The 18,769-nt window shown below is 54.7% G+C and overlaps 1 long non-coding RNA gene across 1 annotated transcript; it reads right to left on the reverse strand.

The window, feature by feature from the left end:
• Positions 1-16,040: 16,040 nt before the first annotated feature.
• Positions 16,041-18,703, reverse strand: LOC137484470 (uncharacterized). The gene is made up of 3 exons (XR_011004888.1): positions 18,650-18,703; positions 17,868-18,022; positions 16,041-16,166 (listed from the first exon to the last, which is right to left on the reverse strand). It is a non-coding gene; the product is annotated as an uncharacterized lncRNA (long non-coding RNA).
• Positions 18,704-18,769: the final 66 nt, after the last annotated feature.

The following is an 18,769-nucleotide window of genomic DNA, read 5'->3' on the forward strand; positions in this document are numbered from 1 at the left end:
CCTGTCCCTTTTGCATGGAGCTGTGTTCCTAAGGCAGGCAGCTTTACTCCCGTGCTTTCTTCCTGGCTCTGTTTTTCAGATGCTCCAGGGAATCCTGGTGGCATCTGTCCTCTGGAGACCTTACCCTTGGGAAGCTTCAGGATTTTGGTGTAGTCACAGCTGGAGTCTCCTCCAAACTGAGAAGCTACCATGGATTTCTAGAGGCAGGGAATATTCTTGACAACTTGGATGGTGAGATAGTCAAGGCAAGCGTGTAAACGTCCTCTGTCTGTTTCAGCTTCCTTGGGTGTGTCTGCTTGGGTGGCTCCTCCATCAACAAGCTGCTCCTTCTGCCTGGCTGCCCTCCCTGACTCAGAAGCTTTGGACTCCAGATGGTCCCCCAAGATCTCCAACACCATCGCTGGAAGCTCCTTGGCCACCAGTTCTATTTCCTGTTGGCGGTCTAGTGGTGGCTCTGCAGGCTCTGTTCTCACAGAGCTGCCAAAAACTCTTCCTCTGATCCCCTGAGCAGTGTTTCTTAAGACACTGACACGCTGGTCCCAAGGAACCTTCTGCCTCGCAAACACTTTGTACACAATGGTCTCAACCAGCTCTTGGAGCTTCTGGCCTTCTGCTGTGGTCAGCTGCTCAAAGACAGCTTTAAAGAGGCCATCGGCAGTGTTGTCCGGCTTCCTCTGGGAGCCAGCGGCTCTGCTGGCATCTTTCTGAGCCAGCTCAGCTGTGGAGTGGGTTTGGCCCTTGTCTAAAGGTGCTTTCACTCTTCTGAATCTCCCTGATTTCAGGGGGGTCTCTTTGCTCTTCTGTGGAGGTGGGCAGGAAGGTTTCTGAGGCTGCAGCTGCCGCTGTGCCCTGCAGGAAGTGTCAGTGGTTCCTGACAGTTTGGGACCATCCTTTAATTTGGCCAAAAGTGGCAGAAGCCCTTCCAGAAAGGTGACACCAGGTTGTGGGTCATGGCGCCTGGACAAGCACTCAGCCCCTGCGTGCTGAGGATTCCTGCGGGCCCAGGCCGGCACTCTGCTTCAGCCAGGCCACGAGGGCAGGAGAGAAGGGCTTCCCTCAGCACGGGGTGTGCCTGCACATGGCCCTGCTGCCCGTGCCCAGCTCAGCGCCCTGCGCTGGCTCAGCTCCCAGCCGTGGAGTCCTTTCCACACCACAGCACCCAGCCCAGCAGCACAGCCCTGCACAGTCCCATGGCCCTGAACACAATGCTTTGCCTACCTCTTGCCGCCCCAAGATCTGCTCCGACTGCAGCTTGGTCCTGGTCAGGCACTGCCTGCACTCGTTGAACTCCTTCACAGTGCAAATCACCTGTGGAGGGATGAGGACAGAATCCCCCAGAAACTGTCAAGCCATGCTGTCAGCCTTCCCCAAAACAGCCTGACCTCAGTGGGAGAGGAGCTGCCCCCAAGCCCTCCCCCCATACCCTGGTGTTGGGGCCAGTGATGTCCCCCCAGCCAGGGCTGAAGAGGCAGCGTGGGGCAGGCTGAGAAGGGCAGGACTGGGGCTTGCCAGGGCGATGTTGGCGCTGCTTCTGCTCCCAGAGACACCAGCGCATGGCTCTGTCCTCTGGCAGCAGCAGGCGGCTGCAGCAGGGGCTGTGGGAGCCCTGCTTGAAGAGGGCTGTTCTTGATCAGCCTGATGTCCAAACCTACCTTGTTGTCACTGGTGCTGCAGCCCTGTTTCTTCAGCATCCGCAGGATGTCCTTGCGCTTGTGGTAGTCCTGAAGGTGGGGGTCATGCAGGCAGTTGTATTGCAGGTTCAGGTGGTGCATGTAGGGGTCGTCCAGACTGAAAGAAGGACATTGCCAGTGAAGCTGTAAGAGACATTTCCCAGAGTATGAAGGAGGCCGGAGAGCTGTAAAGAGGTGCCATGCGGTACCTGTGGAAAGAGCAAGGTACTTTGAAGACCAACACTTTGAAGACCATCCTTCTGAAGACACAGAGACCCTCACAGAAAGACTGCGGGGCCGTGCTGGGCCAGGCTGGGCTGTGATGGGATGGGCTGAGGGAGAGAAAACAAACCCCAGCAGCAAATAGACACCTTAGGCCACCAGGAAGAACTGCTGACCCACCCACAAATGAACCTTCCAGCTGAAAAGGTCAGGCCCAGTGCTTCAAATGCAGACAGTGGAGAGGGGATGAAACCAGTCTCCTCGGGTTAGGCAGGCTCAAGGGCTGTGTCAGCCTGGAGCTTCCCTCTGCTGCCCAGCCCTGCCTGACTGTAGGGCTGCAGCTCCTGCTGTAGAGGAGGTGGCCACAAGAACTTCTGTGCATGATGAGGACCCCATGAAAGAGGAGAGCTTTTCTGCGCTCTTTTATTTCCTTACCTTTTCCCCCAGCTTTCCCTTGCAGAAGACAGAGTTGGACTTGGGCTTCACCTAGATCTTGACTCCGAGTGGGAGGTCCAGCAGGTCAGAATCCATCAGCCCGGTGGCTCAGTCTCCCAGGTGTGGCGTTCCGGGGCCAATCTGTGAAGACACAGACACTTGGGCAGTAGCTCAAGAAGCCTCCTGCACAGCAGGTGCAGGAGAAGGAGCTGAGGCTCTTGAGGGTCCTTAGGCCTAGAGCAGACCCGCATGCCCCAGGCTCAGCGGCTGAGCTCTCTCTATCAGCCCACTGCTTTCCTCCCCGTCATTCCCAGTGCACTCAGCAGTGCCTCTGCCTTTTGGCAGGACACCAGCAGTGAGATGGAGCTCCACAGCTCCTTCCAAGAGCTCTTGTGGTGCTCCTGTCCACAGGCCCCTTCCCCCCTCCCCTGTTGTGTCATTCTGCCAGGCAAAGCTTCCTCACCAACAGGAAGGAATGGGAGGAATTGCCACGCCAAAGATGCCCAGTTTGGGGGCTGCTTTTCCTCCTTTCCCTTTTTAGGGCTTCTTCCCTGTCATGGCCAAGCAGCAACGGCTGGGGAAATTGCAGAAAACTGGATATTTGGCCCATCCCTGGCAACGTGAGATTCCTTGGTCATGTTTTGAGAAAGAGAAGAGAAGCACGGGCTGAGGGAAAGCCTTCTCCTCCCCTTTCCTCAGGATCCCCTTCAGCCCAGACACCTCTCTGCCACCTTCCCAGTCTCCCCTGCTCTGGCTTCTGCTGTTCCTGTCTGCTCTTGTGATGAATGCTTTGATCAAATAATCAGATCATATAAAAGGGTTACTATGATTATAAGTAGACAGTTGTGAAGTATAAGGTATAGAAATGTCAGGAGCGCTGTGTTTGGAATGTAACTGGTGAAACCTCCCCAGGAAGTTACTGGACCCTTCTGTTGCAGTCACGCTCACCAGTAACACTGCTTGGAAACCCACTATCCTTCCCATCTTGATTTTAAGATTAAGGATTCCAGTCAGTAGACCTCAGGAGAGATGAGCAATGATTGGTTTAGAATATTGGCGAAGTTATTAACTCTTAGAACCAATCAATGTAAAGGTTAAATTTAAGAGTGGGCATAGTATGCGCAGTATGTAAAAGAAGGCACATAATGATGATTCAGCAGAAAAAGTAAATAAAATGGATGGGTTTTGTTTGTTAAGTGGAACACACTTCCAGAGGAGTTATCCCTGTGTTCCCAGCACCTGAATAAAGAAGTGTCTGCTTATTCACATCAAATTGGTATTGGATAAGTTCCCTTTTTCCTGTTTGGTGACACTCTCTGTTCCTACCCCTTCTTGGCTGGATGTGGCGAGGTCTCTGGCGCCCGTTCCTCCAGCCTGTCTGGTTCCTTGGGGCAGCTTTCACCCTACAGAGCCCTGCCAGCCTCGCTCTTTGCACAAAGGCAAGAGACAGGCAGAGCAATCTGTTGGAGGTGCAGTGATTGATCACCACGGGGCTCTTGGGAAACAGCGAGGGGCGCAGCCCAGGGACGCTGTTCCTCTGCTCCCAAAGCAGTTCCTGGCACACGCTCCAGCTGCAGCTCTTCTCCAGCTTGGCCAGGGGAGGAGCAGCATTGGCTGTGCCCCACCTTCCCTGGGACACGTGGACTGCTCAGCCACGAGGGCCGTGAGCCCCGCAGCGCGTTCACGCACACCCGCAGCTGGGGCAGTGCTCAGGCAGCTCCAGCAGCTCCAGCGTGCGGTCCCGGAGGCCGAGTGGGCGGTCCTGTGTGCAGTTCCTCAGCAGCTGCAAAGCACAGGTGCTGAGGAATACACCTGGTGCAGGTAGCTCGGGGTGCAGCTGCAGTGCCAGCTCCAGGCTGAGCTCTGGCTGGCAGGAGCCCAAGGGAAGAGCCCGTGACCTGCTGACCCTTGGCATGACAAAGAGCCCAAGGACCTGTGGCACAGCCAGAGACAGTGGCCGCTCAGAGACAGGGCAGATGCCAAGCCTCGGGAGGAAGAGCTGAGACTTTGATGTGCTCTGACCGTGAAGGCGTAACAGCCCAGGGGTTCGAGGTCCCTCCCTGGAGGCACCGGCTCGGGCTATTTCTGTGTTCCTGTGCTGCAAATAAATTGTTTTTTGGAATGAGACACGTGAGACTCTGCTGTGGGAAACCTGGCCTGACTGTGTGAGAGTGGGGGGAGTGCAGGGAGTCAATGGGGGCACCCTTTGGCTCACCTGAGCCACCCACTGCAAAGGGGATTTGGTCCCTGCAGGAACAGTCTGGTGATGGGAGTGTGAATGCCAGAGTGCCTCGGGGATGCTCAGACAGGGAAGTTTCCTTAACAACAGGGCTGCCTGAGAGCTGGAGCAGAGCCCAGGCCGTGCATCCGCTGGGCTCTGCCCGTAAGAAACCGGGCAAGGTGCAGCAGGGTTCCCTGGTGTGGCAGGGCATCTCCCCTGCCACGAGAGCTTATCTATTGCTTGTTCTTGCCAATTGGTGGGATAACTCTCTCAAGACCCCTTGTCTCGTCTTAAGTAGTCCATTGTGCTGTTTCTCTTTCTGTCCTAGGGTGATGTTATGATGCTTGTATCCCCAGTCGTCTGTTCTGTTTATGCTGGATATTGTATTCAGTGCCTTCAAGACTGGTTCTGAGAGCAAAGGAGGGGAGAAGACGAAGCACGGAGTTTGTTACCAGATCGCACTCCTCCACATTCTGCTTGACTGTGTTGTCTGGGCACAAATGGAGCAGAACAGAGCGCTCCTTTGCTTTTTAGTTAGTTTAGCTAGCTGAGGCAGTGAAGTTTTCCCTGGACTGTCTTTCTTTCTTTCCCTTTTCCTGGAACCATTCGAACCTGCTCTGGACCAGGACCCGGGGAGCACCGAGAGCTCGCACTTTGTGGCCTACTCTGGGCAGCAGCCTTTCCCAGTGCCGGAGGGACTGATAACAGAGCGAGCAGCCACAGGAGAGACTTTCTGAATTTGTCATCTCTTCAGAGCAGCAAATGAGTTTTGTCATCTGGTATTGTTCATTTTTTTGCACGGGACAGTGCTTTGCCTGTTAAATAAACGGTTTTCTCCACTTCTCTCTGAGGAAATTTTTCCCAAACCGGTTGCGGGAAGGGGGCTGTGGGGGTTTTCTTTCTGGGGGGCAGAGGGGGGGAGGCTTTTGGCCAACCCCCTCCCAGTTTCTGTACTGGGCAGGAGGTTCTGTGGTCCAGAATATCCCTCTGGCCAGTTGGGGTCAGGTCTCCTGGCCATGCTGCCCCTTGCTGGCAGAGCGTGGGACACTGAAAAGTCCTTGACTGGGCTGCAACTCAAACATCAGTGTGCAACCAACACTGTTCTCATGCTAAATCCTGAATGTAGCCCTGGACACACTTCTGGGAAGAAAATTAACTCTATCCCAGCCAAAACCAGTGCACTGGAGCATCCCAGGAAGAGATAGGCGTTTGGGGAAGTGTATTCCTGAATGGATGCCACCTTGCTTTGTGAAGGAGCTTGACCTCCCAGAGGCCACACCACTCATCCAGGAGGTATTGGGTCAGCTGGAGTGGACCACAGAGGGAGAAAGGTGGCTCGAGGGGCTGTGGACCTTCTTTGACAGGATGGTCCCCTCCAGGACTTCAGATGTGGACATGAAGTCGTTCATGAATCATCTCCAGAATACGGCAGTGCTGCCTATTCAGGGGAGTAAGACAGACTCAAAGCACCTACTGCCACTATCCTCCCTCTCCAAGGTTCTTTTTGAGTGTCACTCTAAAGTAGAAAAGGTGCTGCACAAACTGGGCATCCCTGTGCTCCAGCAGTCCCTGCTGCCCTGGAGTTTTGCCTACTGTTGCCTGAAGCCAAGGGCACTGCAGGTCACAGATGCCAGGGCTGTAGTGGCCCATCTGGCAGACACAAGAGCTGATCTCTGCTGGGGGGATTTAGGGGAGCAGGACGTGTCAGCCCTGCTAAGGTTTGTCCAGGAGGGAAAGCTGGATTCACGTGCACTGGAGCAGCTCCTCCATGGAGAAGCATGCTGCTTCTCACACTAAGCCAGGACCCCAAATGGCTGGCCAAGCGTTTGAAGGGGGAGTTCACCGATGACCAAGAGCTCTTCATGACTGTGGTACTTCCCCGGCTGTCCCAGCTCACACAGCAAGGCCTCATGGAAGCTGTACGCTCGTTCTTTGTCCTGCGACCCATCTGTTCCACTCAGAGCGTGGACGCCATTGTGGCAGCATTTCGGAAGGCGGCCTTTATACCAGATGCCCACAGAACACTGCGCCTGGCCTCCTACTTCTGCCATGACATGCGGCTCCAAAACCGCTTTGCGCCTAAATCTTTCTTTAAGAAGCTGCCTTCGAACTGCATAGTAATTGTGGATTTCTTCCTTAAGGCAGGTGTCCGCACCAGCCTCTCTGTAGAGGACTTTGTGGCGCTGGCTGAGGAGATAGAGCGTGAAGCCACTCAGGCTACATGCCATGCTGCAGAACTGCTGGAGCGACAGCAGGAGATGCTCAAGCAACTTGCAATCCTGTTGGAAAATCCTGAGGAAAATTTCCTGAGGAAAATTGCCTCAATCCAATTCCTGCCTCCACTGGATATCCCCCCAAACTTGATGAACCTCCACCCTCCTTTTACAGACTGCACTAAGGCCGTGGCTCTGAAAGGCAGCGTTTCCTACTGCAAAAATGTGGCTGAGCTCCTGTGGACATCAGCCACCATCCTGCCAGAATCCCTTGAACTTGGGGAGCAGTCCCTGGAGGCCATGGAAGTCTTTGCAGAGATACCCACTGCCCTGGTGGTGGCCAACCTGGAGCATGTGTGCAGGGCAGCCTGCTCGACAGAACTGCAGGTAAGCACACGGGCCAGGGTGCTCCATAGCATGTACAGCTTCCTGCAGACCCGTCTGAAGGAGGTGGACGCAGAGCACCTCTCTGAGCTGCCCGTGGTGCTGGCCAAGTCATGGGACATGGCCAGGCCACGGCAGGTGGTGACATCACTCCCGGACGAGGCTGACTTTTACCCCTACCTCCTCACGCCTCACCCCCACGTGGCTGCCTTTGGAGATCTCCTGCAACACCTTGGTGTCGTCCTGGTCCCCACACTGACTCACTACAGCCGTGTCCTGGCCCAAATCTACCAGGAGAGCCATGGCAGTGGAACCCTTTCCAGTAGCCAGGAGAAGACAGTCCTGCTGGCCACACGGCATTTCTTCCAGCTGCTGCGGGAGGAACCGGAGCCCCCCGATTGCTCTGCTGTGGCTGAGCTGTACCTGCTGAGCACTGCTGACTGCCTGGAGCCATCCCACAGACTGTGCTTCAATGACTGTGTGCCCTCAGAGACCGCTGGGGCCCTAGAGAAGACCTTTGTGCTCATGGCTGCGCTGCCAGTGTCTGGGTGTAATGTCAGGTGGCTGCTGCAAAGGCTGCCACCGCACCTGCGGCCGCGGGCACTCTCAGAGGTGACAGAGAAGCAGCTGGAGGAGGGTGGTCCGCAGCCATGTCATTACGGCTCTCAGTGCGCTGCGCAGAGGCGTCTCCAGACCCTGCTGGTATCCCCGTGGTTTAGGCTGGGGCTGGAGTCCCTGCTGCAGTGGCAGACCCCCAAGGCTACGATGGGAATGGAGGGGGATGGTGGCTTTGCAGTGGAGCAGGTGAAAGTGCAGTGCTGCAAGGACATCTGCACTGTGCTGGTGCACAGTGGGGCAAAGGTGGAGGGCAGCTCCCAGTCACAAGTTATCTATGTGCGCCCGTCTGGTGGTGCCCAGCGGCTCCTCTACATCCGGCATGCAGAGATGGTGCTGAACTGGCAGCAGCTGAGGGTCGTGGAGACACTGGCACAGGAGATCAATAACATCCTGGGTGGGCAGCTGGAGGCACAGGCTTTGTCCGTGCTGCGTGAAATGCTGGTCTGCCAGGAGCCACAGGACGTGGCCTTGGTTCTGGAGGCGAACAACGTGGACCTGGTGGGTGCTGCACCAGAGCCAGAGAAAAGGCTGCAGGAGGAGGCTGAAGCTGATCCATGGAAGGATCCCAGCCTGCCAGCCTTGAGGCCTCTGCATGGTGTCAGGGGGCCAAAGGTGTGGGTCCAATACAAACCTGTGAGTGCTGCCCAGCACCACAGACAGGGAGGCTGTGGCTCCTGGCTGAGCAGTGAGGAGCTCATGGCCCTGACTCCATCCGTCCCCGAGGCCCTGCGTTGGCTGTGTCAGGCCACGAGTGACCTGCAGGCAGCCCGCAATGACATCCGGCACTGCTGCCCCAACTGGGTGCTCTTCAAAGTGCACCAGGCCCTGGAGAAGGCACTGGTGGCGGCCGTGCTTTGCCGTGGTGAAGCTTTTGCGGGCCACAGGGGGCCGATGGGTACGGCCCAAAGGCTGGAGGCGGAGGAGCCGGAGCTGAGGGGCCTTGTCCTGGACGTGCAGTGGTTGTGTGACCGTGGCACGGACGGCAAGGCCACACAGTACCCGAGTTACCATCCCTTTCCCATGACCCCCAGTGAGGCCTTCCCCAGCGTGGATGAGGAGGAGGTCCTGAAGCGGGCACAAAAAGTGCTGGTAACACTGAAGGACCACGTGGGCAGAAAGTGACAGCTCCCCACCAAGGCGCACGGCACCTGGGCCAAAGGACCATCAGGCGCCCATCAGAGACCCACCATGGACCTGTTGTGGACTTGCCGTGGGCGTGCCACAGACCTGCCACAGCCAATTCCAGACTGTCCAGCCCTGGCAGGGGAGTTCTGGTGGCAGACGCGGGCCCAGAGCACTGGACATCACAGAGTTGCCTGTGCCATTGGCATGTCTGGAGTGTGCAGTAAATAAAGTGCAAAATAAATGCTGCAATGCTGGAAGACCCTTCACTGACAGTGGAGTCAGGGACATGAAGAAGTCATGGGCAATGGGTGTTGAAGGTGGAGGTGGTGATGAAGGAGTTTGGAGAACTGTGGTTGGTCAATTTTGGCTAGCCAGGTGCTCACTGAGCCACTCCATTACTTCCCCTCTTTGACTGAAAAGGAGAAGAAAATGTGATAAAAATCCCACGGGTCAGGGAGATCACTCACCAATTACTGCCACAGTCAAAGCAGACTCACCTCGGGGAAATTAATTTATTTTATAACCACTTAAACAGAGTAGGAAAATGAGAACTAAGAATAAACCTAAAACCACCTCCCCCTACCCTCCCTTCTTCCCAGACTCAGCTTTACTCCCAACTCTTTTACCTCCTCCCCTTGAGCAGTGCGCAAGATGGGGAACGTGGATTGCTGTCAGCTCATAACACTTGTCTCTGCTGCTCCTTTCTCCTCATAGATTCCCCTCTCCATGGGAGACAGTCCTGCACCAACTTTTCCAATGTGGGTCCTTCCCACGGGCTGCAGTTCTCTAAGAACTGCTCCAGCAAGGTGCCTTTCCCTGGGGTCCAGTCCTTCAGGAACAGCCTGCTCCAGTGTTCTGCCAGCTCCTGCATGGACTCCTCTCCACAGAGCATAGCCCCTGCCAGGAGCCCGCTTGTGGCAAGCACATTTCTCTCTCTCTCAGGATTTTTCTTAGAGGTGCACAGAGAGAGAGAAGGAGAAAACAGTTTCTATTTCTGCTCCTTGTTTTTCCTTGTGGAATGTGTTTGGAGAGTTGTTTACCTGGGGTGATTGCTGGATTGGATTCTGGTCAGAATTGTTTGGGCCTGATGCCAATCGGATCCACCTGTGTCTGGACTCTGGAGAACAGGGTCACAAGCTGTTGGTTAGTTAGATTTAGTAGTGTTAGAGAAAGTAGCATGTAGTTTTAGTATCCTCCTTTATATAGTCAATTAATGTATTATAGCATAGTTATAATAAAGAAATCGTTCAGCCTTCTGAACTGAGTCAGACATCATCATTCTTCCCACTGGGTTCGCCTGCCTTTACAATACCTGCTGGAGCGTGGGCTCCTTCCAGGCTGCAGATCCCTTCAGGGCATCCCCACCCGCTGTGCTGTGGGCTCCTCACATGGGCTGCACTGGGGATCTGTTCCTCTGCTCACCTACACGGGCTATGGGTCAAAATCCACTGTTGCTCTCCCATCTTCTTCCTCCCTGCCAGCTGCTGTTGCACAGCAGTGTTTAGCCCTTTTTTAGTACCTAATCCCAGAGGCCCTCCCAGCATCACTGGTTGGCTCAGCCTTAGCCAGTGGCAGGTCCCTCCTGGAGCCCTCTGGAGCCGGCTCTGCCCAACACGGGAGCAGCTTCTGGTGTCTTCTCATAGAGGGTCACCCTGCGGGCCCCTGCTACCCGGATGTGACCACGCAAACCTGCGACAAGGATGATGAGGCAGTACCAAAGGGAGCATGGGGTTCTCAAGAAAAGCATGAGGTAGGGGAAGCAGCAAGAGGAGCTTAAAAGTTTCAAGGAGCTGGAGTCATTGCCATAGGCCCAGAGACCATCACCAAAGTCCCAGTGTGACTCTGCTGGTATGAGGCCAAGGACATTGCCTGCCCCTGGGCCAGGGCAATCCCAAGCACAGACTCAGGCTGGGCAGGGCAGGGGTTGAGAGCAGCTCTGAGCAGAAGGACTGGGGCATGTTGGTGGACAGAAGTCCCAGTGTGCCCCAACCCCTTGCGCTGTCACCCAGAAAGCCCCATGTCCTGGGCTGGCCCCACAGAGTGGGCAGCAGGGGACAAGGGGGATTCTGCACCTCTGCCCTGCTCAGGTGAGACCCCACCTGCAGAGCTGCCTCCAGCCCTCGGGTCCAGCATCAGAAGGATGTGGAGCTGCTGGAGTGAGTCCAGAGAGGCCAAAGAGATGCTCCAAGGTCTGGAGCCCCTCTGCTCTGAGCCGAGCTGGGAGAGCTGGGAGTGTTCAGCCTGGAGAAGAGAAGGCTTCAGGGAGACCTTAGAGACATTTCCAATGCCTAAAGGGACTCTAAGAGAGCTGAGGGCTGACCTTGGACAAGGGCTTGGAACGCCAGGACAAGGGGAATGGCTTTCCACTGGCAGAGGGCAGGGTTAGAAGACACTCTTCCCTGTGGGGATGGTAAGACACTGGCACAGGTTGCCCAGAGCAGCTGTGGCTGTCCCGTCCCTGCACGTGTCCGAGGCCAGGTTGGAGGCGGCTTGGAGCAACCTGGTCTGGTGGCAGGTGTCCCTGCCCATGGCGGGGGGTGGAATAGGATGAGCTTTGAGGTCTCTCCAGCCCAAACCAGTCGGGGATTCTATGCTGAGGTGAAACATCACCATAGTTGATGCCAAATCCAGGGGTTGCCAAGCTGCCATGGCATCATGTCCATTGAGTGGTCCCTGGCAAGGTCAAAGGGCAGCTCCTGAGGAGACAGGGTCATCTGACTGGGCCAAAGCTGCAGAAGTGGGATGCCATCACTCAGTGCTGAAGGCTCACTGTCAGGTGCCCTGACCCTTGACCGGTAGAAGCTGGAGGCTCTTGTGCCTTCAAGGCGGGGCAGCCTGAGCACATGGCTTCTGCCTCTCCTGCCTGTGGTTCTCCCCTGTCTGGGCAAGGGATGCGAGCTGAGCTGAGGCTGGACATGACATCAGTGCGTGGCATGTCTGTCAGCCGCAGGGACCACAGAAATGGGGGTGGCTCCAGCCAGGAAGACGCATTGCTGCCACTCACCGTGACAGAAAACGTGGAAAACAGAAAGTGTTGGTTGCAAAATACAGCTTAAAGACTAACTAGCAAATGAGATAAAAGAATGTAAAAGTAGACAGACGGGATGTTGAACAGAGCTGGAAGCAGTGGAAAAACAGATTATAAGGCACCCAAGTGGGTTTTGTGGCAAAGTTATGTAACAAGAAACAACAGTGCATGCCCTAAGAGAAGTTCAAGGCAAGGGCACTTCCAGTTTTGAGGGCTCACTGTGAATATGACCACCAGAGACCTCTTTAGATGACCCTCCAAGACCATAAAGGGACTTCCAGCAAGAGGCAGAGGTGGGTAAAATAGTTCTATGAAAAGTAATGTTTATGTATGAGCTAGGAACTACCTTGTGATATGCATGATCATGGTGGAATAAACCCCCTGTTGTAAAGTTTCTTCGATTAGAGGAGACATTCTCTGCATATAAATATTAGTCATTAATCAACAGTAATGCTGGCTCCAGGGATGATCTGGAGTGGGTGGTGTCACCACAGCCTGGCCACTTCATACATCTGATCCAGCAGCACTGAGCCCGCTGGTTTGGGCGGTTTTCCCTTGGCCATTCACTCAGTCCATATCTCACCAGTCGGGCTGTAAGGGGACTGCGTGGCTGCTGAATGTTTTGCAATGTCGGGCAACACCATGCCTGGTCTCCCGTAATTTGCAGAGTCGCTCAGGTTGGCCAGGCACCATGTCCCTGTGCTAAATCTGTGCTGGCTGTTCCCAATGCCCTTCTCTCTCAGTTGCTTGAAAGGGTGTCCAGGAGGATTTGCTCCATCACTTTCCCAGGGATTCCAAAGCAGCTGATTAGCCTGTAGGTCTTCAGACCCTCCTTTGTGCCCATCTTTAAGACTGCTGTAGTTCTCAGGAAGTTCTCAGGAACCACCTGCACTGGCCAGGCTCTTCTGAAGACAATGGACAGCTGACGTAGCTTCCTCCAGTCCTTAGACCTCGTGTATGCCTGGCTTAAGATTCTAACTATTCTCCCTAACTATTCTCCCCCTTCCCTACTGCTGTGGCATATGAATGTGAGAGACACAAGCTAGAAGCAAGTGAATTGGGTTTATTGCAAAGTTAAGACATTATTTATACATTTTATTGTGAGAAACTGTGCTCAGCAGTTTGCTCAAAAGCGGTTGCAGGCCTGTAATAAATCCATCCTTTTGACGGCTTGTTCTTCTTCTCACAAGGTTTACAGGCTTGACAATCAGGACGCCTTTCCAGTTTTCAGATCGTGTGTAATCAGCTTTCTTCCCCATTTCTCAGCATTCTTGCTCACATGATGCAGGGCAGGCTTCCTCTTAACTCCATAACTGCTTCCACAGCAATGTCTGTACACGCCCCCTGGATAACTTGATTCTTCTTCCACATCCCTCCTTTCTGAGATGAGGTTGGTCAGAAGTTTCCGGTTCACTTGATCTCCTATCACCCAGGGTTGTGATTCTGCTTTTCACTTTGCTAAGTTATTTTAAATTATGCCCTCAACCCTTGACCTTGTATGTCACACCAGTCTGGCACAGTTCCTCTGCAGGTGACATCCACTGTCACCAACAACAGGACCTCTTTTCCTTTAGCCACTGCCAGTGAGAGGGAGCATGGATCATTACATTTTTTCCCACTTAAGATATGGAGCAGAAATCCCTGTTGTAAATCCTGCCAATTCTTTCTGAATTTGTACATACAAGCAAAGACGCCTTGCACAGAATCTACCTTCTTGGAACCCTGGAGGTCAGTGGCACAAAGTCTAGCGGTGGAGCCTGGAGGACAATGCTGAGTCCAGTCCTTGCTGACACCTTTGTCAGTAAACTGGGTGATGGGGCCAGGGGGTGCCCTCCCACAAACCGGGAGTGGTGGCTGCTCTGCCAGAGAGAAGTGCTGCCATCCCGAGGGACAGTTCAACAGGGGTGACAGTTCTATGACAGGTGCTGAGTCCTGTCCTTGGGAAGGAACAACCACAGGCACCGGTATCTGCTGGGGGCCACCCGGTTGAAAAACGAAAGTTTGGCAGGGTCCTGCTGGACACCAGGATGCCCACGGGCCAGCAATGTGCTCGTGCAGCAATGCAGAACAGCGTCCTGGGCTGCACCGGGAGGATGCGACACAGCTGCTGGAGGGAGGGGATCCTTTCCCTCTGCTCCACAGCAGTGAGGCCAGCCCTGGAGTGCTGGGCCCAGAGCTGGGCTGCCCAGTACAGGAGACAGGGACAGACTGGACAGAGTCCAGCACAGGGCCATGAAGGTGACGGAGGGACTGGAGCATCTCTGCCGTGAGGAGAGGCTGAGAGAGCTGGCACTGCCCAGCCTGGAGCAGAGCAGGCTCAGAGCATCTCATCCCTGGGGATAAATACCCGGGGGGAGGCTGCAGAGGGGACAGAGCCAGGGACATTCCAGGGGCCTCGGGCACCAAGTGACACACAGGAGGGGCTCTCTGAGCTCAGGAGGCACTTCTGCACTGGGAGGGTGGCCGAGCACTGGTGCAGGTGCCCAGGGAGGTGGTGGAGTCTCCATCCCTGGAGAGACTCAAAAGCCACCTGGACACATCCTGGGCAGCTGGCTCTGGGTGGCCCTGATGGAGCAGGGGCTGGGCAAGGTGACCTGCAGAGGTGCCTCCAGCCTCACCCAGCCTGAGATTCTGGGACTCTGAGAATAATCAGGCTGCAGTTTCCTAAGGACAAATGACAAAGCTCCACACATGGCAGGTTTCTCCTGCTCTCACCAAAGTGGTTCATGTCACATGTCTCCCTTCTGCAGATTCCACCCTGGAGTGAGGATGCTTCTCAAGGTCACGCCTTGAGGCTGAGAGAAATGTTTGCCCGTGGTCCTTGCTTTGGGTGAGTAGCATCAATCTTCAAGAATTGGTTTTGCTGGCTTGACTAGAATTGCTACAATGTTGCTTCAAAACATAATGCACTATACTGGAAGTTATAGGTCTCTGTACTGGGTAGTAAATAACCCTGATAAAGATCTATTAGTTTAATCATGATCATCATAAACTCTTTATTTTTCTATAAATATATCTTTCATCCTATGGAACACAGTTGTGTAAAGGTTCAATTTCACCTATACTATCCTTTAAACATAAACTACTGACTAAGTCTAAGACTGCATCCAGCTGCACCCTGGCTGCTCTCTGAGTCGTTCAGGAAGCAAGGAGGTCCCTTCTGCACCTTGTGTCTCCTGCCTGCTCCCTGCACAGCTCTCCAGGTGGTCCTGTCGGTCTTGGGCCAGCTGTGACTGCAGCAGGGACACCTGAAAGAGGCACAAGGCCCGGCTCAGACAAGCCCACGCTGGCAGGAGCACCTGCAGCCCCACGGTACCGGCTCTCGGGGCAGACACAGCCTCCAACTCCAGCCCTCACCAACTCTCTGCCCTGGGGCAAGGGGAAGGGAACAGGCTCCCACACAGAGCAGAGCTCAGATGATCAACAGGTCCAGTTCAAGGCTGGCAAAGCCCTCCCACGGACATCCCCCAGCCACCACAGGTCTGTTAGAGAGAGTTCTCATGGAATTTAGGAACCCAACTCTGATTTCCAAATTTGGGCCACTGACCCCTTTCTCCACAGGCTGTGCATCAGCAGGAGGGCTGCTGCTTCCCTGAGCTACTGGAGGAGTCTTCTGTTGTAGAAGTCGACCGATTTCGATAGGCAGGCTTGTGGACAGGAAACGTAAAGCAATCTGGGGGGAACACTCTCCTAAAAGTTCTGTTTCTTCTCCTTTCAGGTTCCACCTGCACGTTGGATGGGAGAGAGGGTCACAGAAACCTGTCAGCAAACACGGAGCAAAAAGACCTGTGGACATCATGGCAAGGAGATCTCTGCTCTGAGACCCTGAATTGCACTAGACAACACTGGGGGCAAAAAGCTCTCGCTGGGGGCTGTGCAAGAGAGGCCAGTGTGTGTGCGGGGACACAGGGCCAGGGAGGGAGGCAGCGGAGTGAAGGTGCCCTTGTGAAAGCCATGGGCTGCCCCAAGAGAGAGGACAAACAAAAGGGTGTGCCCACAGCAGGGACAGGGAGAGGCAAGGAAACAAGCAGAGGTCTCCAAAGCACTGCCTGGGCTAACGTGTCAAGTTCCAGAGGAGCCTGAGGCTCGGCAGAGGCAGTGAAAGCCCAATTTACCCGCTCGCCACTTCTGGGCTCAGTGGTTAATTCAGGCCTCTCTCTCTTCTCCTCTTCTAGTGATGCAATTGATTGCTTGGGTTCCAGGCTGGTCCCTGAGCCACGTAACAGCTGTTCCACTTGTGCTCCAACAGCCTGCAGGGTATTTAGAGATGATGATGCCCATATTTCAAACACCACAAAAGCTGTCCCTCAGGAATCTCCATCTCAGGAAGCATCCTCGAAGCACCAGCAGAGCAGCTGCTCTTCAGCCCTCTCAGTACAAAACTCAGCTGGGTTTAGTGCATCCCTCTGCTCACCTGCTCCATTACTTCCCACACCAAATCCAAACCCCCATGTGTTGCATGGGCACAGGAAAAGCAGCTCCCCATGCCCAGCTTTTGGCCTGGAGCAGACTGGAACAGTAAGCTCCAGAGCTGGAGCAGTCTTTCTGGGCGAGCCAGGAAACAATCTGGCAGTCAATGGTCTCTGGCTGGAGCCAGGCAGACAGACAAGGCTGCCTGCTGCAGCCCGGGCTGCTTTACCCAAGCAGGCCTGGACTGACAGGGATAGAGACCCACCTCTTCATGGGAAACAGCACTGGAATAATTCAGGGACCCCTGAGTGGCCTGGGGCTCAATGTCAGTGCCTGCCTGGAGACACATCTTTCCCTTCAGGAAGGTGAAGTGTTTCTGCAGAGACCCTTTGGCAATTTTACACTTGGTCAGTGCAGCATGCACAGCGCTCCCTCTTTCCTTCAAAGTAGCAGTCCCATGCTGCAACTCTTCCTGCTTGGTTTCCTTTTGAGTCTCCAATTGTTGTGCTCTTTCCTGGTGACTTTGCATCACAGGTGCATGCATTTCATTCTTCTCTTCCACATCTCCCATGTGCTGCTGGTTCAATTCCAGTCCATGCTGCCAAAACAGGGAGAAAAAGGGTCACTCATTCGCCCCCTCGGTTTGCTTTTCAGACCAGATCTGGACTCCTGCTGCAGGGGCAGGCACTGGCTGCCCCTCTCTCTCTGCCCCTCGGGATGCTGCAGACCTTTGCTGGTCTTCCCCCCTTGATTCTGCTCCTTCCCTCAGCCTGTCCCAGCTTCCTTTCCGCCCTTCCCCAAGCTCTTGCAGCCCCACTCCAGTGCTCCTCTGGGGAGGAGCTGCCAGAACTGCAGCCAGGATTTCAAGTCCATGCTAAGCAGGATTTAGGCAGTGCCACGAGGATGTGCTCTCCATCAGGGAGGAAGGGAAGAGCAAACACCGCCAGCATTTCCTTCCCTGGGCTTGGGCTGACAGCAGTGGTTTTCCAGCTCTGCTGTGTAGAGTTTCCATGGCTCCATCCCCGAGAGCCCCACTGCCCTCTCTTGGAGCAGCAATGGCCAGATCTCTCTGTCATCCTCTGCTGCCACTCAGGACGAGTTCTCCACTTGCAGGCACACGTCCTGGTGTGGATCAGCACTTGGCTTTCCTCTCTTCTCTCCCCACTGGCTGCTCTCAGATGGCCAAGGCCAAACACCTTTCTATTCACAGCAAACTTGGTCTTCTCACCCCTCCTTCCAGATCCAGATATTTAGGAATCTGGACGTGGGTTTGGACACGAGGAATTCCCCAAAGCATGCAATGTCCATAGAGGCAGTGTGGACATTGAGGACTAAAGCTTCTAGGGCACAGAAGCCCAGCATGGAGGAAAATCAGCAGGCTCAGCATTAACTGGCTTTGACATGACTACAACATCTTCTCCTCCTTATTCAGAAGAATGCAGTTGGAGAAGTTTAACTGGAAAAAGGTGCTCCTTAGAACTATTAACTGAATGTGCAAACACAGCTAGGAAATGGCCCTTTGTGGCATCCACCAATCTCACCAGCACATCCATCCTTTCCTTCTGCAGGCTCTCCAATTTCCTCTACAGAGATGCCACCTCCTGACGAAGAGTCACAGCCTCTTCCTGCCTTTCACAGGCCTCTTTCTCCAGGGCAGTTTCTCGAGAGGTGTGCTTGACTGCTGCCTCCCACAAATCTGCAGCAGGGAGGGGGAAGGAACAGGAGAAAGGAGAAGGGGAAAAGCAAAGCAAAGGCAAACTGATGTGCATCCTGCAGAGACAACAGCAGTGTCTTCTCTGCCTGCCTGAGTTTGCCAGGCCCTGAGCCCACAAGGGCTCCAAAGCTGACAGAAATGAAGGAAATTTGCAGGCAGAGAAAAAAGCAGGAATGAAAGGGGCAAGGTTCAGAGGGACAGGAAAGTGTGTTTGCTCTAGGCCTTGTGCAGAGTGAGCCATCCAAGAGAGACAAAGGAGAGGGGATGCCTGTGCAGCTCTGCTCCAGAGAGGCCAGTAGCCTGGAGGCTCTGGCAAGGCCTGGAGTTTGGGGGAATCGAGCTGAGGCATCCAGCTACAGCTCCTCAGCACAGACACGGCACCTGGAAGGCTCCAGCTGTGCACGGGATCAGCCATGGCACAGCCGGATGGCACTGCCAGCCACAGCATCTTTCTCAAGAAAAAGCTTTCACTGGCACTTGGATGGATAAATCTCCTGCTGGTTGTTTTTCCCCTCTGCCATCTCTGGGCACTTTTCCTCTGCGAGCCATCAGCGAGATCCCCGCAGGTGAGGCAGGATGGGGCAGTGGGTGGGAGAGGAGGAGCTGTACCTTGCTCACTTTGCTCCAGCTGTTTCAGCAGCTCCTGATTGTGGGCTCTGAGATGGTCCCTCTGAGCCTGTGTGTTCCTCAGCTCCAGCTCCATGTCCTTACACTGTATGGCCATGGCCT

Source organism: Anomalospiza imberbis, chromosome 17, assembly GCF_031753505.1.
Source record: "Anomalospiza imberbis isolate Cuckoo-Finch-1a 21T00152 chromosome 17, ASM3175350v1, whole genome shotgun sequence".
Taxonomy (NCBI): domain Eukaryota; kingdom Metazoa; phylum Chordata; class Aves; order Passeriformes; family Viduidae; genus Anomalospiza; species Anomalospiza imberbis.